The sequence below is a fragment of the Prionailurus viverrinus genome, chromosome B4, assembly GCF_022837055.1.
Source record: "Prionailurus viverrinus isolate Anna chromosome B4, UM_Priviv_1.0, whole genome shotgun sequence".
NCBI lineage: Eukaryota > Metazoa > Chordata > Mammalia > Carnivora > Felidae > Prionailurus > Prionailurus viverrinus.
The window spans coordinates 15,794,745-15,821,481 of record NC_062567.1 but is presented as its reverse complement, the minus strand read 5'-3'; the positions used below and the strand labels follow the sequence as shown (position 1 = coordinate 15,821,481).

The 26,737-nt window shown below is 39.8% G+C and overlaps 1 protein-coding gene and 1 pseudogene across 2 annotated transcripts in view; both read right to left on the bottom strand.

Annotated features, from left to right (window-relative positions):
• The window catches only part of PLXDC2 (plexin domain containing 2), a 445,690-nt gene that overhangs the window by 140,909 nt on the left and 278,044 nt on the right, over positions 1–26,737 (bottom strand). The gene's annotated exons all lie outside the window — the stretch shown is intronic.
• Positions 8,202–9,473, bottom strand: LOC125169678 (phosphoglycerate kinase 1-like; annotated as a pseudogene).

Sequence of the window (26,737 nt, the reverse complement as noted above, 5' to 3'; positions counted from 1 at the left end):
TAAACACCCATGTATCAGTTTATCTACCATCCAGACTAAAAGATATAGAATAAAACATAAATATGACTTTTAAAATTTACTGCTAACCACTTTCATACATTTTTTAATTTATCATTTCCTTCATGTTTTTACACTTTTTACTTTAAAAAAATTATTTATTTATTTTTTTTGAGAGAGAGAGAGAGAGAGAGAGAGGAAGAAGGAGAGGGGTAGTGGGAGAGGGAGAGAGAGAATCCTAAGCAGGTTTCGTGCCCAGCACAGAGCCCAACTTGAGGCTGCTTCGGATTCTGTGTCTTTGGATTCTGTGTCTCTTCTCTCTCTGCTCCTCCTCTACGTGGGCTCTGTCTCTCTCTTTCTCAAAAATAAACATTAAAAAATAAAAGAATGTGTGACTATGCTTAGTCTTTCACTCTGTCATACTTCTGAATTAGTTTATCAAGATACACACACACACACACACACACACACACACACACACACATAAAATAACTGTGTTGGATTTTGACTGAAATTGCACTGAAATTTTAAGTAAGTTTAGCAGGAATTCACTCCTTTTGATTTTGGGTCTTCCAACCCATAAACATAGTATATAGATTTATTTAGCATTCTAGATATCTTAAGCTGTTTTTAATTAATTTTCTCAAAAATGTCTTGTACATCATTTTTAGATGTATTCCAATTTACTTATTAGTCTTTTTTGAAGATATTATTATTATTGAAAACTTTAGTTTCAATCATATTTTCTAACAGTTTGTGGTGGCATTCAGAAAACTGCCTTTGTATATTGATTTTAGATTCAGAAATCTTACTCAGCTCCAGAACTAATTCTAATAATCTGTACATTTTGGGGGGCTTTAATTTATTGATGATCACTTCATTAGAAAACAATGAGAATATTTTTTCTTTCTAATCATTATGCCTTTTATTTCTTTTTCACTAGCTACATTTTGTATATTGGTTTAATGCAGAAAACAATTAGGCTTATTGAAAATAGATATCTAAATGGTAAGTGGAAATCTATAGAACATGAAAGAAATATAATTCAGGATCTAACTAAAACAACTATCACAAAGATATTTTACAAGCCTGAAAAAATATTTTGTAAAACATTTAGGTGAAATCACAATTCTGGTTATTTTTCCTTTCTTTTTCTTCTTATTTCTAAAGAATTCTCTCCACCTTAGAGACAGACAGATAAACTTCTCGCAAGCCATCAACCTGTAGATACCTGAACACCTTACTTCTCTTGATATCTCATTTAGAGATGCCATTTTTTTCCATTTCTTTCTCAACACGTTCACTTCAACTAAACCTTAACATCTGATTATACAACCAAAGTAAAGCAGTAGGAAAAGATATTCACAAAAGAGCCTCATTTAACTTCTCAATACAGTGCCTTCGACCAGAACAACATGCACTGGGAAGAGGCAGAAATGGCAAATAGAACCACAGTCCTGGGACAACCCCAGAAAGGGAAGGAATCATGCAAACCCACCCTTAGGTTAACTGGTATGACCAGTGAAAAACGACCTTCCAAGTGCAGGTACAACATTTTATTGCCTCCAGGGAAAATAAAAGAGATACTTAGATATGCTCCCCCCAACACCGTATTTATATCTGACAAAAAGGCTCGGGGGGCAAAACTATCATATCCTAGGTTGAAAAGAGGCACTCCTCAAAGGACACTGTGGGAAAGCATGGAAGCTCTACTGTAATTGATAACCTGGTTTTCTCATATTTTTGTCTTTGTGTTGGAGCAGCAAGAGCGCGTATCTCGAATGCACTTTTATGTAACTGCTTCAGACTAATTAGAACTGAAGGGATAAACTATTTTTTTATTTCAGTTTATATGTGCTAAGGCACAGAATCAAAAGGTCCACCGTGCTGGGAGGAATTCTTTCCCTGGACATTCATTTGAAGTTCCTGTTCAGTGTGTGAATGGAGCAGCGAAGGGGGTGCAGGTAGCATTTGGCCTCAATGACATAACCGGCCATAAAAGCTTATCTCGTTCGTGTGCCCAAAGCTCAATGAAGCCGAGACAAGCCTGTATTCGATCAGACACCAGTGCTAACGGAACGCCTCTCTAAGATTTTTAGAATAAAAATTAAGAATATTTTAACCTTTGCACGAATTTGGGATACAGGAGACGTGGGGAGATACAAAATTTATGAGCATTCATCGTTCAGGCTTCCACATTTTCTTCTTCATACAATGCCACTGTCAGAAACCCGATGTAGCTATACAGTGGCAATTAGTTCTCTCCCTCATATTTAAACCTTCACTCAGGAGAAATCTGATGAGTTACTATGTGCTACAGTGAGAATGGGATATAATCTTTACCACGTTACCCACTCTCAGGAGTATTTACACGTTATTAAGAAAGATGGCCGTTCTTAAGCTAAAGAAATGGTTATCTCCTATTGCCACCCACAGGGGCTGAACTATGTGAACGAGTGTCCCCTCATGGCTGACCTTAAATAGAAGGTGAGCACAGGCCCCTCCCCAACCCCATGCCATCCTGCAAAAGATGGGGGCTAAAATCATGCGAACATGGGTCACCACAGCCCCTCAGGTGGCTGTCACCATCCTCTGTAGGCTCTGCAACTGTGGAGGTTTTTAAAGACTAGTTACTACAACGCGGTCACACTGTGAGAGTGAGTCACAGGCATTGGAGTGTGACACTGGCCCCTCTGGTGTGTGGCCATTCAGCTCCCGTCCGATGACTTTACCAAAAAAGTCTTCTAAAAAAATCCCAATTTCATTAAATACAGCCCCTCCAGAGACACTTCTACTGGAGGAAAAAGAGGGGCAAAAACCTTTTGCATTGTGGATTTGTTGTGTCTCCTTATTAGATAGGCTTTTAAGCACAGGTGGGTCAAGTTATTCATCTTTGTATCTGCTGTTCAGCTTGGCCGGGCAGAGCATCTGCCGCAGACGTAATAAACTGGGTTTCAACAATGACAATGGTCCCAATGCCACAGCTCAGTACACAGAGCCCTCCCTGGTCTGGCCGCTGCCCGGTTCTCCTCCTCTTCTCCACACGGACCCAATGCTTCAGCCACTCCCAGCTCCCCGCGGGTGCCCTGCGTCATACCCACTTTTCTTTCACAAGCTGCAGTCTTCTGCCAGAAATACGCTCTCCTCCTTCCGTGCCCTGAAAAATTCTATTCATTTTTCAAGCTTCAGTTTAAACGTCTCCTCTTGTGAGAAGCTGTCTTTTATCCTCTCCAACCCCAGAAGATCTGATTACGCCCTTTGGTGTTCCATCCCTGCGCACATCCCAACTTCTATTATGGGTCTCAACCTCACTGGTTTACAATTGTTGATTTTCACATCCACCCTCTGGTCTGTTCCCCTGTCTGATCATCTGTTGCAAACCCTGGAGGACAGGGGCAAGAGCTTTTTTGTATTTGTATCTCAACACAGTGTCTGGCGGTCACTCATGTATTCATCCAATTTGCTAGCAATTATGGAGCGCTGAGTATGTTTGAGTGATTACACCAGGCAGCTAGAGCGGGGAGAGGGCCTCCCCCGACCTCATAGAGGATGGTGTGTGAGGAGGCTGGAGAGAGGCAGCCAGGGGACAGCAACAGCCCACGGGAGGCCACGCCAGCCACGGAATAGGTTTGGGGACTAAAAGTAATGGAAGCACAGTGAAGGGCTGAAGCAGAGGCTTAACATGACAAGATTTACTCTACTGAAAGATTCTGATAAACACCACATTCAGGAGAGTGCTTATGTCCAGGGAAGAAAAGTGGGGAACACGTGGAGAAAGGTAAAATTCAATTGTGTCTGTTTTATACGCACCCCCCCCCCTTCAAACTGGCTATTGGGTACACAGAGTTTTCTATATTATTATCTTTTTTTTTTTTTTGGTACGGCTGCAATATTTTAAAAAAAGTGTAAAGCTTATTCAGGCAGAGTATAGACAAGGAGTAAAGAAGACATACTTAAAATAGGGTGAGAGTTCACTGCCTCTTTCAATAATTTGTGGAAAGATGAAATGGGCGTCCACTAGGAATGAGGTGGCCAGAAGTAGATACATCGAAGGTTTTTCAGAAGTCAGTTACTGTGCAGATGTTTTATTGGATACATGAGGAGAGTGCTGAGGAGGGAGTCAAATGAAAGGTGATGGTGCCATTTACTAAGATGGGGAGAATGGTGGAGAGGAAAAGCTAAATCCAGGCTTAACAGCTAGTTTTGGAATACAAGTGTGCAAGCGACCCAATCCCATTCCTGTTGCTCAAGTGCAGCGGGAAGCATCCCAACAAAAGAATCACATGGCTGTTTCCCGTCACTGACTTCATTCCCCTGTTGAGTCCGTTGTTTCTGAGTTAAGCCCTTGTGCACTGAAGCGGGAACCTTGGGGATCTGCCATAATCAGATTCCTCTGAAGGATACACACCATTTCAAGGCTTGCAAACGGAGGGATTACCTGCTAATTTAACCATGAAACTGGATTTGTAGCTCTGCCCCAGATAAGGTGAGGATGCACAGACACACATAGATCAACTACTCTTCAGGGAACTAGAAAAATCACGCCCAGGGTCACTTATTCCACACTGTCTTGTCATCTTCTGAGGTCTAAAGAAAACCTTAAGTAGAGGCCAGTGTATATGACAAAGGCATTAGTTTCCTGCTGACGATGTATTTGTCCGCGGCATTAGTATTTCACAAGTGGTATATAAAGAGACACAGCAAATACATTCCATGTTAAGGATTTTCTTTCCAACTTTCACGCAGACCTCTCTTTGGAATAATCTAAGGCAGCATAAGTATTGACATAATGTTAGATAAATACAAGGCAATGAAATCTGTATACTTAAAAATCTATGAAACAGAACTATATAAATGTTACACTCTGACAGAAGTCTTGTTCTGAGGGTTTCCAACCTAATACAGAGCCAAAAAAGCTGAAAAGGTCACTAAAGATCCCCACGGGAGATTCTCCCCACTGAATTGGGAGGTAATGGAGAGAAAAACATGGAGTCAAACGCAGGGGAAGATTTCTTTTTCAGGAAAAGAGTGATAGAGACTATTCAATGAGCAGCGGAGCTATTCAAAATCCAAAGTCAGCATAGGGGACTAGTGAAAACAGAATCTGAACTTCCCTTATTTTCATAAGTGAACCTTTTAAGTTCATACCTCCATATTGTTCAGTAACTGAAAGACTCAGTGGAGACCGTCAAATAAAATTCTAGTGATAATCAGAAGGTTGTGATAGAGAATTAGAAAACATGTAAAGGTGCATGCTAGGATCTGTGAACTTTCTAGATATCAAATTCTTGTCAGATTATTTGCCACCTGGGAAAATTCACTTTGTTGTGAGAGAGGGTAAGCATGAGATTGGCACTCTGGGACCTCACGGAAAATTTACAAAGACAGTTGGTTGTTCATTCCGTTTTTAAAAAAAAAATGTGGTGAGAATGCCTAACATGAGATCTACCCTCTTAAAGTTTTAAGTGCACAATACAGTAGTGTTAGCTAGAAGCGTAACATTGTGCAGTGGATCTCTAGAGCTTATTCAACTCGCATAACTGAAACTTTTCTAACCAGTGGACACTTCTAACCCCCTCATCTAGCTCCTGGCAACCACCATTCTACTTCCTGCCTCCATGAGTTTGACTATTTTGGATACCTAATATAGGAGGAATCATGCAATATTTGTCCTTCTGTGACTAGCTTATTTGACCTAGCATAAAGTCCTCGAGGTTCATCAATGTTGTTGCATATGGCAGGGTTTCCTTTTGTAGGCTAATAGTCCATCCTATGTGTAGATCACTTTTTCTTTATCCGCTCATCTGTTGACAAACATTTGTTTCTACACCTTGGCTGTTGTGAACAATTCTGCAATGAACATGGGAATGCAAATGCCTCTTTGGGATTCTAATTTCACTTCTTTTGGATACTCAGAAGTGAGATTGTTGGATCATATGGTACTTCTATTTTTAATTTTTTGAGGAACTCCATACTGTTTTCTATAGCAGCTGTCCATTTCACATTCTCACCAACAGTATGCAAGGGTTCCAATTTTACTACATTCTCTCCAACACTTGTTATCTTTTTCTTTAATAGTAGGCATCCTAACAGGTATGAGGTGATATGTCTTTATGGTTTTGGTTTGTATTTTTCTGATAATTAGTGCTGTTGAACATCTTTTTGTGTACCTGTTGGCCATCTGTATGTCTTCTTTGAAGAAATGCCAATGAAGACCTTCACCCATATTTTACATTGAGCTATTACTCTGCTACTGAGTTGTGGGAATTCCTTATATATTTTGGATATTAACCCCTTATCAGGTATAGAAGTTGTAAATATTGTCTCCCATTCTGTAGGTTGTCTTTTCATATCACTGGTGGTTTCAATTGCTGCACAGAAGCTTTTTAGTCTGATGTGCAGTTGACCCTTGAACAGCAGTGTGGGGGTTGAGGGGCACCTAACCCCTGTCCAGTTGAGAATCCATGTATAAATTTTGACTCCCCAAGAGATTAACTTCTAATAGGCAACCGTTGACTAGAAGCCTTACCAATAACATAAAGAATTAATACATATTTTGTATGTTATGTATATATACTGTATTCTTTTAATAAAATTAGCCAGAGAAAAGAAAATGTTAATAATATCATAAGATAAAATACATTTACAGTACCATACTGTAAAGAATCTGTGTATAAGCGGCCCCACACAGTTCAAGTTCAAACTCATGTTGTTCAGAGTCAACTGTAGTCCCAATTGTTTATTTTGCTCTGTGCCTTTGCTTTTGGTGTCAAATCTGCAAGATCATTATCAAGCCCAATGTCATGAAGCTTTTCCCTTATGTTTTCTTCTAGGAGTTTTACAGTTTCAGACCTTATGTTAAAGTCTTTGATCTCCTGACTTTTGTGTATGGCGTAAGCTAAAGGTCCAATTTCATTTTTTTTGCTTGTGGATATCCACTTTTTCCAATGCTGCTTGTTGAAAAGACTATTCTTTCCTCATTGTGTATTCTCAGTACCCTTGTTGAACATCAATTGACTGTATATATGTGCATTTATTTCTGGCTTTCTATTCTGTTCCATTGGCTACAGTCTATCTTTATGTGAGTACCATTACTTTGTAATATATATTTTTAAAATTTTTTTAAATGTTTTTATTTTTGAGACAGAGAGAGACAGAGCATGAGCAGGGGAGGGGCAGAGAGAGAGGGAGACACAGAATCCGAAGCAGGCTCCAGGCTCTGAGCTGTCAGCACAGAGCCCGACACGGGGTTTGAACTGACAGACCATGAGATTATGACCTGAGCCAAAGTTGGACGCTTAGCCGACTGAGCCACCCAGGTGCCCCGTATTATGTTTTGAAACCAGGAAGTGTGATACCCTCATTTTGGTTTTACTTTCTCAAGATTGTTTGGCTACTCAGAGTCCTTTGTAGTTTCATATGAATTTTAACATTTTTTTCTATTTCTGTAAAAAATGCAATTGGCTGGGGCGACTGGGTGGCTCAGCTGGTGAAGTGACTGACTTCAGCTCAGGTCAGGATCTCATGGTCTGTGAGTTTGAGCCCTGCGTTGGGCTCTGTGCTGACAGCTTGGAGGCGGGATCCTGCTTCAGATTCTGTGTCTCCCTCTCTATCTGCCCCTCCCTCACTCATGCTCTGTCTTTTTCTCAAAAATAAATAAACATTAAAAAAAATCATAAAAAAGTGCAATTGGCATTTTTCTCTAGCATTGGTAGAGATGGCATTAAGTTTGTAGATTGGTTTAGTAGTATGGACATTTTATTTTATTTATTTTTCAATGGATATTTTTATTATTTACTTAACAGATCACCAACGTTGTCTCCCTATCCCTCTACAATTAAAATTTCATCTTTTTTCCATGATGAGTAGTAAAACAAGGACAAAGTTAATCAGAATAAGCTACTTCAAAAAGAGAAGCTAACATAGCGCAGTTTCTTCTAAAAGGCAAAATAGAAGTATATGCCCTCTAGGATGCATAATCACCAAGTGATTATAAGCTACTAAGGAATTCAAATGGCATCTTGAAGGATGTAGGCAAATCCAGGGTGCAGTAAAGAGGAGCTGAGATGCTGTGCAACTGCTTAAGGGCTCCTGGCACTGCATCTCTTGGCTACTAGCTGAATCTTGACACAAGGGAAGATTTAGTCAATGCCAAGTGGAGATGTGGCAAGTGCTACACAAGAGATGTGTTGACTTAGGGGCTGTGCAACGGAACCAAAAGGCAGGAAAGTATTAAACACTTCTGAGAGCATCCACCCCAGGAAGGACTTTGCCTTCCAGGAGCTCTAAACTGGCACCACCCCCAGTGCTCACATGGCTGACTTTATCCTCTGTGTTCCATTTGGCCCAGTAAGGGGCAGTGTCTCCACCTCCTACGATGGTGATGCATCTCCTGGAAGTGGCTTTCACCACCTCATCTATGAAGGCTTTGGTTCCTTGGCCAAAAGCTTCCCATTCAAATATGCCCACAGGTCCACTCCACACAATCTGCTTAGGCTGAACAACTGCCTCAGCATACTTCTTGCTCCTCTCAGGACCAAGGTCCAAGCCCATCCCACCAGGAGGTGTGCCAGAGGCTACAGTGGCTGGGCCAGTCTTGGCATTCTCATCAAACTTCTCAGCAGTGACGAAGTCAACAGGCAAGGTGATTTTCACACTGTTCTTCTCAGCTTTAGAGATGAGGACTTTGCTGATCTTGCCTCCCTCTTCATCAACAGAGAAGAGCCAATCTCCATGTTGTTGAGCACCTTAAGGAAAGTAAAAGCCTTCCACCACCAATAATCATCTCATTGACTTTGTCCAGTATATTGCTGATCATGTGGATACTGTCTGTGACTTTAGCTCTTCCCAGGAGGACCAGGAAGGATCAGTCTGTGCTCTCCAAGGCCTTGCAAAGTGGCTCAGCTCCTTCTTCCTCAAGAAATGTCTGGCCTTCTGTGGCATGTTGCTCCCACCATATTGCTGTGGGCTCAGCGAGTCGTGCCAAAGCATCGTTGACATAGACATCCTAGCTTGGAAAGTGAAGCTTTGAAGGCTTCTATTTTGGCTGGCTCAGCTTTAACCTTATTCCCAGAAGCATCTTTTCCCTTCCCTTCTTTCTCCACATGGAGGTGGAGGTTCTCCAGCAGGATGACAGACCCGGCAGCTGGGTCAGCACAAGCTTCCTCCACTTCTGGGCCTGCATAGTCCCTCAAGAACAAAACATCTTTACCCAGCAGAGATCTGAGTCCTGTAACGTCTGGCTCCAAAGAGTACTTGTCAGGCATGGGGACACCATCATGCCAGCCCAGATGGCTCATAAGAACAACTGACTTAGCTCCATTGTCCAAGCAGAATTGGATGCTTGGGATGGCAGCCTTGATTCGCTGGTTAGTTCTTATCTGGTTCCTCATAGGGACATTAAAGTCCACCCTCATGACTATCTACTTCCCCTTCACATCCAGCTTGTCCAGAGTCAGGCTGGTAGAAAGCAACATCTTGGCAATACAGTGGCAATGACGCTGAGAGAGCTTAAGGGGTGGAGAAGAAGGTGTCTGACATGCCCTCGAGATACACGCGGAATGCAGAGTGTCCTGGGCCACTAGTATGGACATTTAAAAAACATGAAGTCTTCCGATCCATGAACACATGGTGTCTTTCCATTTATTTGTGTATTCTTCAGTTTCTCTCACCAGTGTTTTATAGATTTTAGTATACAAGTCTTTCATCTCTTCGGCTTAATTGATTGCTAAACTTATTTTTTTCTTTCCAATGCTATTATACATAGATAAATAAATAAATATGAACATATATGTAAATAATAATAATAACAATATATAAATATAAATAGCAGAGGTTTTCCTCCCTCTGGTAATCTTTTCAGATAATTTGGTATTAGTGTCTAGAAACTTTACTTATATGTGTATGTCAACTTTATATTCTGCAACTTTACTCAATTCATTTATTCTAACACGTGTGTGTGTGTGTGTGTGTGTGTGTGTGTGTGTGATCCTTAAGGTTTTCAACATATAAAATTATGTCATCTGCAAACAGAGATAATTTTATTTCTGTCTTTCCCATTTGGATGCTTTTTATTACTTTTTCTTGCCAAACAGCCCTGGATAGGAAATGTGGTGAATCACATTAACTGATTTTCATATACTGAAGCATCCTTCCATCTGAGGGATAAACTCTATTTGGCAATGGTTTATGCTTCTTTTCATGTGTTTGTTTGCTAGTATTGTGTTAATCAGGAATAATTTTCTGTATTTTTCTTTTCTAGTAATGTCTTTGTTTTGGCTTTGATATCATGGTAATGCTGGACTTACAGAATAAGTTTGGAAGTATTCCCTCCTTTTTCCATATTTTGGAAGAGATTGAGAAGGATTAGTGTTAATTCTAAAATCTTTAGTAGCGTTCACCCATGAAGATATATGATCTTTTTCTGTGCTGTGAGTTTTTGTTTTTGATTACTGAATCAATTTTCTTTTTTTGTGGTTGTTAATTGTTTTAAACATTTATTCATTTTTTGAGAGACAGAGAGAGACAGTGTGAGTGGGGGAAGGACAGAGAGAGAGGGAGACACAGAACCCAAAGCAGGCTCCAGGCTCTGGCTGTCAGCACAGAGCCCAACACGGGACTCAAACTCATGAACCGTGAGATCATGACCTGAGCCGAAGTTGGACACTTAACCGATTGAGCCACCCAGGCACCCCAGTGATTCAATTTTCTTACTAATTATAGATATGTTCAGATTTTCTATTCCTTCATGATTTAGCCTTGGTAGGGTTCATGTTTCTACGAATTTATCCATTTCTTCTGTTATCCAATTTCTTGGCATATAACTGTTCACAGTAATTTCTTATGATCCTGTTTATTTCTGTGACATCAATTTTAATATTTCCTTCATTTCTGATTTTATTTATTTGAATCATTTCTCTATTTTTTCTAGTTAGTCTAAAGTTTGTCATTTTTTCTACTCTTTCAAAAATCACTTCTTAGCTATGTTGATATCTCTATTGTTTCTCTGGTCTCAATTTTATTTCTGCTCTAATCTTTATTATACCCTTCCTTCTGATAACTTTGAGTTTAGCTTGTGATTTTCCTAGTCCCTTGAGATGTAAAGTTAGTTTATTTGAGATCTTTTTTAATGTAGGTGCTTAGAATTATAAACTTCCCTCTTACTATTGCTTTTGGTACATCCAATAGTTTTGGTATGTTGTGTCTTTGTTTTCATTTGCCTCAAGATATTGTGCAATTTCCCTTTGATCTTTTTGTTTGGCGCATTAGTTGTCTGAGAGTGTGCTTTTTAAAGTCCACATATCGTTGAATTTTCCAGTTTTCCTTCTTACTATTAATTTCTAGTTTCATCCTACAGTGGTTGGAAAATATGTTCAATATGAGTTCAGTCTTTTAAAATACATTAAGACTTCTTTTGTGGCCCAATATACGATCTATCCTGGAGAATGTTTCATGTACAATTTTCTTAAGAAGACTGTGTGTTCTGCTGCTGTTGGGTAGGGTATTCTGTATATGTCTGTTAGGTTCATTTGGTGTATGGTGTTATTTAAGTGTACTATTTCTTTATTGATTTTCTGTCTGGATGCTACTTCCATTATTGAATGTGGAGTATTAAAGTCTCTACTATTATTGAACTGCTGTCTATTTCTCCTTAAATTTGTCAATGTTTGTTTTATATATTTAGGAGCTCTGATGTTGGGTGCAGATTTTTTTTTAATACTGGTTATATCTTCCTACTGTGTTGACTCTTTTATCATGATATAATGTCCTTTGTGTCTTGTGACAGTTTTGACTTATAGTGTAGTTTGTCTGATATAAATATAGCTGTCCCTGTTCTCTTTTGGTTACCAATTATATGGAATATATTTTTCCATCCCTTTATGTGTATCCTTAAATCTAAAATGAGTTTCTTGTAGATAGCAGGTAGCTGGATTTTTTAAATCCATTCAGTCACTCTAAGCATTCTGATTGGGGAGTTTAATCCATTTACATTTATAGTAATTATTGATACAGAAGGACTTACTATTTCTATTTTGTTAATTATTTTCAGTCTATCCTGTAGCTCTTTTGTCCATCTTTTCTTGTCTTGCTATCTGCTTTGTATTTCATTGATTTTGTAATGGTATATTTTGTTTCCTTTCTCTTTTTCTGTTGTGTATTTTCTATATGTTTTATTTTTGTGCTTACCATGGGGCTATCATAAAACGTCTGAGAGTTTTAATAGTCTATTTTAAGCTAATAACACTAATGTTTAAATCATTCTTAACAAATTTTAAAAATGAAGTAAATATGTCCTTCTTACAATGACTACAGTCTGATTCTTTACAACATTTATTGACAAAACAAACATCTCACTTTGACATTTTTGGTTTAGCTTTTAAAATAAACTAAACCAGATGTTAGTTTATAAATATGTATAGTTTATTTGGAGAATATCTACAGTCCAAGTGAAATATATTTTTTTTCTGAATCCCAAGGCAATTGTTTTAAAAAAATTAACACTGAATAAAGAAATTTATTTATCTTTCAAGTTACAAAACAACATAATACCAATTGCTGGTTTAAGTAAAAGAATTAATTCCATTTTTTAAAGCAATCTGATAATAAATTTCTTTTTAAAATGTCATGAAGAATTTACTATCAAGGCTAAAATGAATAAACTTATGTGAGGGTAACAGAAAGTGACAGAAAGAATTTTAAGGCAGTTTATTACTTGTTCCATTGTGAGTAACTTAGGTTTATGTCTATCACCCACACTAAACTGAATGTTCCCCTGCGGCAGGGAATGCATTGATCATTGTTTCCTCTGCCTACTGCTCTGTGTGGCACATAACTGGTTCTCTGCAAATTTTCACTGATTTCTATTGTGTAACCAAGAGGAGGGATGTAGGAGGGCGAACAACATTGACTCCATCTTTGGTCCTCCGCCCCGTTCGTGCCCACACAGTGACTTCCCCCCTGGGCTACGTGTTCCAGGCCCTGTGGAGGTTAAGGTACGTCCTGACCGGAATGCAGGAAGGCTCGTTCTGATCTTCCCTAAAGTGGTGCACAAAAGACTCCACTTTAGATAACTAGTAGAGACCCTCTGGTGTGCAGATGGTGACCACACCACCATGCCCCTGGCTTTACAAAAGCTGGGGACTGGAGTCCAGATGAAGTGGAGAATAGCTTTGGAGAATAACCACATACTGCCTGGATCATCTGCCTGCCTGATTCCCCTTATGCCCCTATCAGCAGGTTACCCTGAATAAAACTCTGTGAAAATGAAATGGAATGGCTTGCTCTGTTCTCAGTCTTGAAGTGCCTTCTCAGCCTGGAGGATACATTACGGACCCTCCACCTTCTAACAAGGGAGAGTAATAAAAGTACATTTTACTTTAGTTCTGGTAGAATTAGACTCCCTGGTGAGGGAATGACAGCATACAAGGAGCCCATTGAGGAGCCAGAGGTGACAGGAACAACCAGGTGTGAGGCGATATGGAACCTGACTGTTGGCAGTGAGAATGCAAAGAAACAGAGTCTGTGGGGGGGAAAAATGAACAGAGCTGATAGAACAGGAAAAAAACAAAACAAAACAAAGGTAACTAAAAAAAACGTAGATTCTGCAAAACTGGAAGAAACATGTACCGATTGATGAACATGGGAGGAAGATTTAGGAGGAAAGACAACGAGGACTCAATATGGAAATTCCAGCAGCCAGCAGTGTGGAAAGCAGGATGAGAGGCTGGGTGTTCCAGTGGGCGGTGTGCAGAGGAAGGCCAGGGATAGGCATGCTGGAGCCAGCCTTCAGGGTGGATAAGCCTCAGCATGGGAAGGTGCACAGGAGGCCAGAGAAGGAAATACACCAGGTGAGATGTTGTTGCAGAAATCCAAAGGGGTGATGATCTCAAAAGAGGAAGAGTTTACAGTATGAATGCCACCACTGAGGTGAAGGAATAGAATGAATATTTCTGATCAGGCCATTCTCTCTTATTGCTTATGATAAAGATCACAGGAGAGAGGACTGATTTACGCTGCAAGGTGAAAACACCTCTGAGTGGCATGGTCTGTCATTCTACTGGCCTCCTTGACCCAGCGCTAATTTATCCGTCCAGTTTTCACTCCAGGGTAGGCAAGGTCAGGTCTCCCTGCATCGTTTTTCAGTTTCTTTCATCTTTGTACCCCCTCCTGGAGAGCCCTTCTTCTGCATAAACTACACCTGTCAGAGCTGCACGTTCTCCAGCTTTATGTTAAACACTTCTTCCTCAACAATCTCCATCCCTGCTAGGCAGATGTCTCGTATTTCTTTGAACTTTCATGTAAGTTTTCAATTTTCCCACAGACTGAGGATATTTTTGGTATATATTTACATATATATTGGTATACATTTGGTATAAATATATCAAACATAGTACCAAAAATATATACCAAATATATATACCATATATATATTTGTTTCCTTTCCTAGACATATGAATTTCCCTTTGAGGAGAGAAAGGTTCAGACTCAGCATTTGCTACACCCCTATGACTGCTTGGAAAAGAAAACTGTGCTTTGCATAGTTCGTTCATCCCCCACCCCGCCCCCCTTAGCAATCTGAGGGTTGACTCAGGTCAAATGCTGTTTTGGGGGACCAGATACAGCAATGAAAAGATGGAGAGGCTCCTGCCCTCTGGGAGCTTACTTTCCATGCATTGGCATTACATTGACTAGTTAAGGGTCTTCTGAGTTCTAAAGATTTATTATTCTAGGATCATTTCCTAATTAGAGTAGTATTTTAAAAATATATTTAAATATTCTCCATTGAGGGGTGCCTGGGTGGCTCAGTTGGTTAAGCGTCCAACTCTTTTTTTTTAATGTTTATTTATTTTGAGAGACAGATTTAGAGCATGAGGGAGATAGAGAAACCCCAAGCAGGGTCCACACTGTCGGTACAGAGCTTGATGTGGGGCTCGACCTCATTAACTGAAATCATGACCTGTGCCGAAATCAAGAGTTGAACGCTTAACTGACAGAGCCATCCAGGCTCCCCAAGAAACTGCTTCTTCACTCAAGGAATAACAATAGCCAATATGCTCAAGTTGTCAATTTGTATGGAACATTTAAAACCACTACATGACAGTGACTCACACTGAAGGCAGCAACATTGTACTTTATAAAAATAATGCATTATAAAAAATGATGACACACTGTCATTGACACAATGCCCAAAACTCAATAGCTATTGCTAAGTACATCCTGGAAACAGAAGACTGAGACATATTATAATAGTAAGATTATCTAGTGTAAGCAGAAATTTGGGAGAATATGATATTCTATTTCATAAAGACAAACAAATGTAAATATTGTAACATCCCTGAGGGTAGGGGTTAGTCATCATAGATGGGAATTCCTCTTTTTTTTTTTTTTTAAAACTAGGTAATTTATTGTTCCAGGGTTAGGAAAAGTTCAAATTTTTCTTTTTGTCCACCAGAAAACGATCAAGATGATTTCTGATCTCAGTTCTGATCGAGCTTTTCCTCCTTTGTATATACATAAACAAACACAAGAAATCCTCAATACATAGAACTTCCTCATGATTGCATTACAAAAATCTTTAAAAACCCTCAGCCTTTTTTTTTTACCCCTCAGTACTTTTTTTATCCACCTGTGATCTGAACTTTGCACCTATCACAAACTTGATAACCAATGAATCTTTCTAAAAACAAAACAAAACAATAAAACAAAACAGGTTCTGGAGATCTACTGCATTTTAACACAGGGCCTATTTTAACATAGGGCTTATGGTTAAAAATACTATATTGTCTACAGAGAAAAAACTGGGGATGCCAGAAGGGAGGGGGGGTGTGGGGAATGGGAGAAATAGGTGAAGGGGATTAAAAGGTACAAACTTTCAGTTAGAAAATAAATAAGTCACAGAGATGAAAAGTGTGGTCCAGGGAATATAATTAATATTGTAATAACGTTGTATGGTGACAGATGGTGACTAGATTTGTCATGGTGAGCACTGAACAATGTAGAGAATTGTTGAATCACTGTGTTGTGCACCTGAAATAAATGGGATGCCGTATGCCAACTATACTTCAATAACACATATTTTTAAAAAGATAAATAAGTACTAGGGATGTAATATAAAATATGACTGTAGTTATATGCTTGTCTATTGTCTATTTGAAAGGTGTTTAGAGAGTAAATCCTAAGACTTCTCATCACAAGGAAAACCTTTTGTTTTTCTTTTCATCTTTTGTTTTGTTTTGATCTCTGAACTTATTGCGGTGATCATTTCACAATATATGTAAGGTAAGATCTTAAACATACACGGTGCCATATGCCAATAATTGCCTTATGCCAATTATATGTCAACAAAACCAGGGTAGGGGCGCCTGAGTGGTTCAGTCAGTTAAGTGTCTGACTTTGGCTCAGGTCAGGAGCTCATGGTTCATGAGTTCGAGCCCTGCATTGGGCTCTCTGCTGTCAGCATAAAATCCACTTCAGATCCTCTGTCCTCCTCTGTCTCTACCCCTCTCCTGCTTATGTGCTTGCTCTCTCTCACTCTCTCTCTTTCTCTCAAAAATAAACATTAAAAAAAAACTGGGGTAAAAAATGCCATATTGTATACTTGAAATTTTGCCAATAGGGTAGATCTTCCATTCAGTCTTCTTGCCATTAAAGAAAAAAAAAAAAAAACAAAGAATGAACAAACGAATGAATGAGTGAGAGGAAACTTTAGGTGATGGATATGTTTATGGCTTTGATTGCACTGACGGTTTCATGGGTGACTATTTATCTCCCAACTCCTCATGTTGTATTCATTAAATATCTGTAGCTTGCTTTAGGATGAGTCACATACTTGGGAAGCTCTAAAGGAAATAAGATTAGAAGACTGAGGATGAATGATAATTTGGGAACCTATCAAATGATATAACTTGTAGTAAAAAAAAAAGGTGATCATGAGGTTTCCTCCAATTTTAATATTGATACTAGCCTAAACTCAAACTTCTCAAACACTGATGAACTGCTATGAATACTTTCTTACCATTATATGATTTTGTTTGATCTATCATACAGAGATTTTCTTAATTGCCACTAACATCTTCCTTCTTTCCCTCACATAATATGTATGAACTGTGTCCAGTGCACGGGACACTGAAGAGAGAATGAGAGAAACATAGGACTATTATACCTGTCCTCATTGCTTTGATTCCCCCCCCCCCCATGCTCTATATTAATTCATTCTACAACAACTTTTCCTAAAAACTGCAGGGTGCCTTAGAGTTTTTAATCTGATGTAAATTCCCAAGAGGAAAATTTGGTAAATGGTAATGCCTAAATTTATTTGAGCAGGGATCCAATTTTTTAAAATTGCTGAGTGTCAGGGTACCTGAATGGCCCAGTCAGTTATGCATCCAATTCTTGGTTTTGGCTCAGGTCATGATCTAGTGGTTTGTGACATTGAGCCCCGCATCGGGCTCTGTGCTGGCAGCGCAGAGCCTGCTTGGGATCCTCTCTCTCTCTCTCTCTCTCTCTCTCCCTCCCTCTGTCTGCCTCTCCCCCACGCTCTCTCTCAAAATAAAATAAATAAACTTAAAAAAAATTGCTGACTGTCTCTGAGCCCTACAGAATACATTGTGGGAAACATCACATTCCAGGGGAAGGGGCAGGGCCAAAGGATCCAGGAATACTCACGGCTGATGTTAACCTGCTATACTCACCAATTTTTCATTCAGTGGTTATTGGTAATAAGAAGTAATCTGTCCATTTTGAGAAAGATCAATCAGAGAAACTTGTGTAACAATCAGCTTTTGTCCTAAAGAGATTTTTCTAGACCCTGAATTATGCCCTCCCCTTGGTTATGAAATAAGACCCCAAATTAAATTCTTTAAGCAAACAGATGAAACACAGATAAGATAAAGGTTTACTTCAGTGAATTTCTAAGATAATATCAAAAATTTATTTCCTACATTTCAAAGTCTGAGGAAGATATATAAGTATAGAGAATAGGGATCTAAGAAGTCTGATAAGGAGAATTGCAAAGTATTAACTTGTACCTAAAACCATTTATGAAATCTAGTAAAAAGATTAATCTAAAAGAATTACTAAAGATAATTTCTTTAGGAATAATCTCCTAGATTAATTTGTTGAATTTTCCTCCTTTTGTTCATATTCCCTGGTGAAATTGTTTTCTTTCTGAGAAATATACATTCTTACTCCTAAGAGGTAAATATCTTGAAATAATTTCTATTCTGAGGATAGGAATCCAAACAACAACAGCCAAAACACTCTAAACAGAACAAACTCTAACACTCAAAATACCCTACACAGAATGACCTCTTTCCCAAAGTGGCTTCTGTCCATCAGGAAGACTTTTGAAAGTCACCTTTACACAGTAACTCTTCCAAGAGCAGTTTCAGGACCTTAACTATGACAGTGAAGGAAGACCATGGCACATGGCTATTCTTAGGTCAGTGTTTCACAAAGGTAGATTTAATCTTATCCTGATTAAAATGAAAAACAAAACAGAAGGTTTTTTTTTTTTTTAACGTTTATTTTTGAGACAGGGAGAGACAGCATGAATGGGGGAGGGTCAGAAAGAGAGGGAGACACAGAATCTGAAACAGGCTCCAGGCTCTGAGCTGTCAGCACAGAGCCCGACGCGGGGCTCGAACTCACAGACCGCGAGATCATGACCTGAGCCAAAGTCGGACGCTTAACCGACTGAGCCACCCAGGCACCCCAAAACAGAAGTTTAGATGTCACCTCTCAGGTACTTATTTCTGCTTTTATCTTTCTTCTCAAACTATTACAAACTCTGTGGTTTGGTTCTTGACTCAGTTTGTTCACATTATCATTTAATAAGGTCTCACTCTGACTTTTGCCTCTACATTGGAAGAGAATTACCAGGCTTCATGGCAGCAATTACCCTGTCCGCTCAGACATTCTATTTTCTTCTAATTCAACCTATTAGTCATATGACCAACATGGTCAGATGTTAAACTTATGTGAGGTCATCAACTGACAAATTAGTTTTGCAAAAAATAAGACTGAAGGAAATTCTTGGTGCCATAGAAGTAAACTGAGTCAACAAAGCCATTGGTCATCCAGTTTCTGAATATAACATTATGATTCCTTAAAGGCAGGAACTGTGCTTTATTTATCTGTGTCTGATGTTTAGTATAGTGTCTGATACAAAATAGCCCTCAAGAAATGTTTGTGGAATTAATGAATATTTTCAACTATTCAAGGCCAACAATGCATTTTAAATAACCATACTTTTCATGGGTTTAATTCATCAATTATTGTATAATTTAACATCCTAAAATTGAAATGAGCAAATCAATTTGTGGCAAAGAAGTAAATGATGTCCCAGGTCACATCACTCAAGAGCAGGTCAGGGATCTGAACTGAATCTGCCTCCGAATGCCATGATTGCACAGAGCACCAGGCTCTTTCTCAGAAGGTTCTTAATGATGATTAATGCGATGCCCAACTATGGTGATAGCAAAGCTAACTAGACAGATAAAGAATGGGGCATTGGGAGATCTGGTTGTTTGACTTTATCAGCGCCTACACAGTTATGTTCCCTATTTCCCTGACTTGCTCAGGAAAGCCAGAAAGAGACGGGTTGATGTGTGTAGGGGGTCGAAGGGGGGATGTGGAAGACACTGCAGTCATGTCTTTTGCTCATGGTGATCCACCTTGTGAATTCTCACAGCCTGGCTTTCCCTGCCACTCAGCATCCCTCAGGCATCCCTGCCAATTGCTTGGAGAACACATGAACTGAACTGCACAATGCATCTGGAAACTAATGACCACAAATATTTGCTTTTTTAATACACATTTCATTGATTCCTGTCATCAATGTGGATAATCATGTTTATCATAATATTCATTTGAAGTCAACAATGTTAAGATTAATTGCGAATCATTCCAACTGAGACTGAGAACACGTTTTCCTCTGGAAATGACATTAAACACTGTAGTTCATGTGTGCAGGCCAACCTAAAAATAGGATATCGATTTATGTGGCACAAATATTTGTTGTGTGTGCAACATTTCTAGAACAGAATGAGGTAGCATTAGTACAGAAAGAATGCTCGTTTCTCCATATACCAATAAAAGGTTGGTGGAGGCTGAAGTGGAACATAAGGATCATCTTATTCCCAAGGTCAGGTAGTGGGAATGCTGTTGGTACCACCCACAGCCCAGAATCAATAGGACCTGGAAGCTCTTAGGACAGTGAGAAGGCAGGAGGAGTACACAAAGTAAGAGAAGTGATTGCTGAAGATGCACACTGTTCTCCTCCCGATTAATTATGCTTCTTTAACTTCATGTTTTTATTGCTGCCTGTGTGACCCCGACTTATTCACTCCATGAGAGTCAGTTTCCTCCTATGCTTGTTGGCAACAGAACAGCCACACTGCTGGTTTGTAGTAAATATTAGAGATAATACACCTAAAGCCCCTAACATAATGACTGGTGCCTAGCAGGCATTCTGGGAACAGTCTATCACCACTGTTACTCCTGCAACAACTACCATGATGACCACTGTTTCTCTCACCACCACGATTACTTGCTACTTGCTGGTCAACTAAAGGGGCTGACCCTAGAGGATACAGCTTGATGTGTTTCCCACCACAGCCTTCAAACTCACCCTACTGAATCTCTTCTCTTTTTCCTTGACATCTTGGGAACATGCTGTATCATTGCAGGTATTAATGAGTAGCACCATTTTTTAGGTATTAGGGTGCAGACTTAAGAACCGAAGGTCTCTACCTCATCTGGTTTGAAGCCAGTTTAAAGGTAATCCCTCACCATCCAAGCTTAGATTGGACCCGAGGCTCATGGACCCAGGGTGCAGGTGGTCTGCCCTTTTACCCCCACCCCTCTGGCTGCTTGGCTCCTATGGTCAACAGAAGCAAGACACGGAAGAACAAGGAACTGAGGCTTCTTTACAATTAGCTAGTTTTCCTTGGATCTCTCTCTTGGGTATTAGGCAGGCATGATGTCATGGCAGGTATCAAAATCCATGAGGTGAATTTACAGATTTTTCAGAAAGTTCCACCCCCTCCTCCTGGGCTCTCTCCCACTGCCATTCTGACTTGAGGGAAGCACTCTTGGGTCGACACTCCCCTGCCACTTCCCCACTTCCCCACGTCTGGTTCTCAGTGGTAAGCCCACAGACTTTTTGTGCTGCACACACCTTGTTCCAGCAGGGAGGGTGTTGATAAGTAACTCGAGCTGGGCTAGCCTTCTTGGCATCTACTGAACAATGGGAACAATGTGACTGTTGCCATATATCACATTTGCCCTTTGTCCTCACTCCCCCTGCAAACTACTTTACAGCCTCCCCTTTAGACTTCTTCAGTTCGAGTCCATGGCGAAGGAGGAACATTACATGGTTTATACTCTCCTCAGTTTTCTGAAGACCCTTCTCTCTAATGAATCAGAATCTTCCTTATACAAGCTCCTTCATACTTTGGTGTCTCTTTAGACTGTAGAACAAACAACTTATTACCCACTGTCTTCAACACTGAGAGTTGACTTTGGCCCAGAAGAATATGGTCCTTGTCTTTGCTCTTATCTACGTACACTGAAACACATGAAGGAGTGCCACGGGGTGGAGGTGAGGAAGGAGAGTGAGCATATGAACTGGCAAAGTGTTTTCTCTCACCTGCTCCTCATTTACTCTCCAAGTATGGAGCTCATGCCCTCAACAAAAGCTGCAGTGCATTTGGAAGAAGGGGAATGAAAAATTCATCTGATTCAGGACAGGTTGGAGATCATGTGGCCTACAAGAAGAAAGCAGGCTTTGCCACAGTACAAGAGAAGGAGAGTCTACCCAGAGATTCATATGTAAGGCATTTGTGTAAACTGATTCATTAAAACTAAGAAATACTCATATGGGACCTAGTTGCTGGCAGTAAGAAGTTGATAATTTCATTAGGAAAATTAAATGTTCATACAGAAAGCAGATAAAATGACATATAACAATATACATGACAGAACAGCATCATACACTGGAGAGTAACTCTTAAGGGAATTTTAGCAAGGAGCTGGAGTTGGTCCAGGAAAAATTCCTATAGGAAACTGGTCCAAAAAATTCCTACAGCAAATAGGAACTAAAGCAAGATATAAGGGATAGGAAGGCTGTTGAGTATTTTTTATTAGTATTTTAATAGCTGTTTAAAGCAACAAAAGCACTTCAGTGTAAGACTTTGAAAACAAAATTATAAAAAGAGTAAATAAAAATCAAATTTGATTCTACTACCCTGAGAAAACTACTGTTGTTAACATTTTCAACTTTGTTCCATTCTTTCTCCCTCAGAAATCCTATTACATTTCCCTAGACAATCTATTGTCTCAATATAAAAGCGACTATTGCATATTTTGTCCTCTTCTCAAATTGCCCTCCCCCTGCTCGGAACTTGTCACTCTCAGCTGGTGACTTTACTTTTTATTTCACTGAAGGAGCAGAAGCCATCAGGATGAACTGGCTTCCGTCTGAGAGGCCAACCATTCCAACTGGGCACTTTCTGCCCTGAAGGACTCTGCTCCTTCCGTTAGACATTCTAAGACCAATCTTCCCAGTTTTCATGCACACACATGCATGCGTGTACACACACACACATGCAGACACATGCCTCCTCTGACTCCACAATCCACAAAATAAAACACACTCTTCCTTTGGTTCCACATCTCTTCCAGGTGGGATCCTACTTCTCTGCACCCTTGTACAAAATTATTTCAAAGGTTTGTTAAAAATGCCATCTCCCATCTTCACATTCCCCTTCCTCTCCAACTCCAACCACCAATCAGGTGTCTGTTCCCAGGACTCCTTCAAAGCTGTCCTTATCAGTGTAAGCAGTGAGGTCCACACTGCCTGGCTAATGCTTGACCCACGTCAAGAACTTCCAGGGCCCTCTTTTTTCATTAAAGCATTAAAAATTGTTTGATGACTGTGTTGTTACAAAAACCAACGTAACCTAGCCCACGTTCAGTATTACATATTCATTGTTACTATATTCATATTTTTTTCTTCTAATTGAAAAAAAAATGAAATTAAAACATTCCATGTGCCCTACGATATCATGGGACCTAGGTACTGTGCCTCCTGTCCCCAGTGGGTAAGATGGCCCTGAGGGTAACTTGTTAGCCCTCATCTTGCTCAAACTCTGGAAAACACTCCATGGAGTTGATAATCTTCTTGTTGATTTTGTTACCACCTCACTGGTTATTGTTCCTCAGCCTCTTCTGAGGCATGCTCCTCCTTCCTGCCTTGTCAATACTGACATAGTCCACACCTGAGTGTGGGACCCCTTCTCTGTCTATGAGAACAATCCTAGGGCCTCTCAACCTGTCCCGTGGCTTTAGAAGGTGAAATCTCCTAAACTTCTATCTCCAACCCCCATTTTCCCTCTGAAATTTGGACTCTGAAATCTTAACTCCTTATATTACGTCTCCAGTTGAATGTTACATAGGGATCTCCAACATACTTGGACTAAAACAGAATCCCCTTAATCTTGTTCTTCCCTACTGTTCTACTGCACAATAAATAACACTACTATGCACTCAATTGCTCAAGCCAAAATCCTTAAAAATCACCTTTGACTTTTCTCGTTTCCTCATATCCTTTACCCCATTCATCAGGAAATGTTATCAGCAATACCTTCAAACCATATCCAGAAACCTTCCATTATGGCAACAGAGTAAGACAGATGGATAACTCATTTAATAAATAAAAGAGTGATTAGATTTATGAGCTTGAAGGACAGTATAAATAAATAATAATTGTAGCTTAAGGTAAGGGCTGTGCAACAGAGAAAGAGGAAAGCTGGGGAAGAGTATTCAATCACTCTCAGAGGGGTGGTGATCATTACCCAAACCAAATGTATAGCATTTTAGGGAACACGGAGTTATCCATATAAAAATAAAATATAGACATAGGATGAGGTTTAGGTTTGATGCTTAGTAACAATATGGAACACAGAATGCAGATCTGGATACCAATGGAGAACTTGTGAAATATAAAAAATGAGCAGTTCAGAGTCACATCGTGGGGCATGCTTATGTGCACAGAATGGCAGAAGAAGTGGTGACTCAAGTGCAACAGATAAGGATCTCTTAAAAGACTGGTAACAAATCAAGATATTGTTATTTACTAGAATACAAGGGAAGAAAATGCTTCATGAGGAGGAGATGAGCAGTAGAGCCCTATGCCACAAAAAGGTCCAGGAGAATTAAGGTCAGTTAATAATTATGTAAGCTGTTGGCAACTACTTGAACACTTCCATTTTGGTAATGATAAGCCTAGAAAGCAGAGTAAGAACATTAAGGACTTTTCAATAAGGCATCAATCAAAAACATTTTTAGGCGAAGAAAAAAGGAAACAGCATAGTGACTAAGGCAGGAAACTGAGTGAAACCAACATTTTCACAATTTGTGAGGTATGAAGTAGATAATGGTGGTTGAGAAGAAAGTGGGAGGGGTGTCTGGGTGGCTCAGGAGGTTAAGCATCTGACTCTTCGTTTTGGCTCAGGTCATAATCTCACGGTTTGTGAGTTTGAGCCCTGCACGGGATCTGTGCTGACAGTGTGCAGCCTGCCTGGGATTCTCTCTTCCCCTCTCTCTCTGCTCCTCCTCTGCACTCTCTTTCTCTCAAAATAAGTAAACTTAAAAAAAATTATATATATATATATATATATATATATATATATAATTCTTTATATATATTCTTTGTATATAATTCTTTATAATTCTATGTATATATAATTCTATATATGTAAGTGGGAAACTTCAGGAGGTTAGGCAAGAAAGGACTGATTCTGAGTGTAGGTTCTTCGGGAGTCTAAATCTAAAAAATAACATGACTGATGGTGGGCAGGAGTTTGTTTTTTGGCTGATAATTCAATTTTTCCTTTGTTGACTTAGAAGTAACACAAAACTTGTGACACAGCCTTCACTGAACCAAAATGCGAGCCACGCATTTTCACTTTGCCTTAGAAGAGTGTGTATGAGTAGATCAGTGTTACCCCATCTTTTAGGGGTTCTCAGACCCAGTTCCAATGTGGGGGGATCCTCCCCCACACAACACCAAGCAATTCTTAGACACCAGCAGGATGTCCAAGAAGCAACTCAATTCTGACACTATCTATCCAGAAATAACATCAGATTCCACAGGTTATAAGAGTTCAGTCCCACAAGGCTGACCCTCCCCACCCCCTAGATCGATTGCAATCCCCAGGCTGCTACCTTCGCTCTGACCCACTGGCTACAGTTTTGAGGCTCCAACAACCTCCTCCTTAGGTTTAATCAATTTGCTAGAGTTGCTTACAGATTTAGGGAAAAGTGACTTACATTTACCAGTTTGTTAAAGGATATGATAAAGGGTATGAATCAACACTTAGATCAAGAGATGCGTAAAGCAAGGAATGAGGAAGGGGCATGGAGCTTCTATGTCCTCTCCAGGTGCACCACTCTCCCCGCTTCTCTACCTGGTCACTAACCCAGAAGCTCTCTGAATCCAGTCCTTTTGGGTTTTTTAAAAGGCTTCATTACACAGTCATGATTGACTAAGTCGGTGGCCATTGTCTGATTCAATCTCCAGCCCCTCTCCCTTCCCCGGAGGTCTGGGGCTGGGACTGAAAGTGCCAACCCTCTAAAAACGTGGTCTGTCCTCCTTCCTGGCAACCAACTGCCATTCTTACCTAAAGGCTTTGGAAACTTGCCTCATTAACACAACAAAAGCTTTCTTTATCTCCCTTATGGCAGGAAATGCCAAGGGTTTTAGGAGCTATGCGCCAGAAATCATGGATGAAGACCAAAAATACATACGAGAAATATATATTTGGTCATTTCTTGTAAGTCACAATATTGCTCCCTGTCCTCATAGACGGTTGAACATATTATATTATCCCCACATGCCATTTTTAGAAATCACTAGATGCCATTAATACTTGATATCGCCATTTTTCCTGTGACTTATTTCCATCGCTGCAGAAAAAAAAAGTTAAAGTAGATGGATTGCAGCTGCTGGCCAATGCCTTGAGACCTTAATGATAACAAGTTCAAATTGAATTTACTAAGCTAGCAAGTGAGGGCAACATGCAAGATGATACAGTGATTGCCGTGTAATTGCCAATACAATTCATATCTTGTTTAGGTCCTTTTTCCTTCCAGCCCACGGGGATATCATTTGGGCTCCAATACATAGCAGGCAACTCTTATCTCCATACAGATGAGTGCCCAGCAAAAACTGGGTTCTCGTGATGAACAGTTTTGAGACCAACAGATCGAATCAAAAATCAAAATTTAAAGTGCAACAAATTATTGGCAGAATTATTTCACCAGCCAAAAGACCCCACTCCCTCCTCTCTGTCACCTGTGTTTGCTAGCGGTTATCAACTGTGACACTAGGGAGAGGGAGAGAATAGTACCAGGAATGACATGTCCTGAGCAACTGAGCGGCAGCTCTGAATTAAATTAAGTATCTTCAGAGTCCCACAAAATGTCTGCAGTTGGCTGATAACTACACAATGTTTACTTCCACCCCTTACTTTGGAGGAAGAAGAGGTTTGTATCCCATCACCTCCATGTTATGGATTGTCTGTTACGTTGCTATGGAAACCTACTATTTCCTTTCGCGATCACACCTCCCCCTCTATACATCTTACAAATGGAAAATACGAGCGGGAATACAAATTTATAAAAACTTCATTAGAAACTCCTATGTTGCAGACTAAGGGTTTAGTGAGAAAGAACAGGA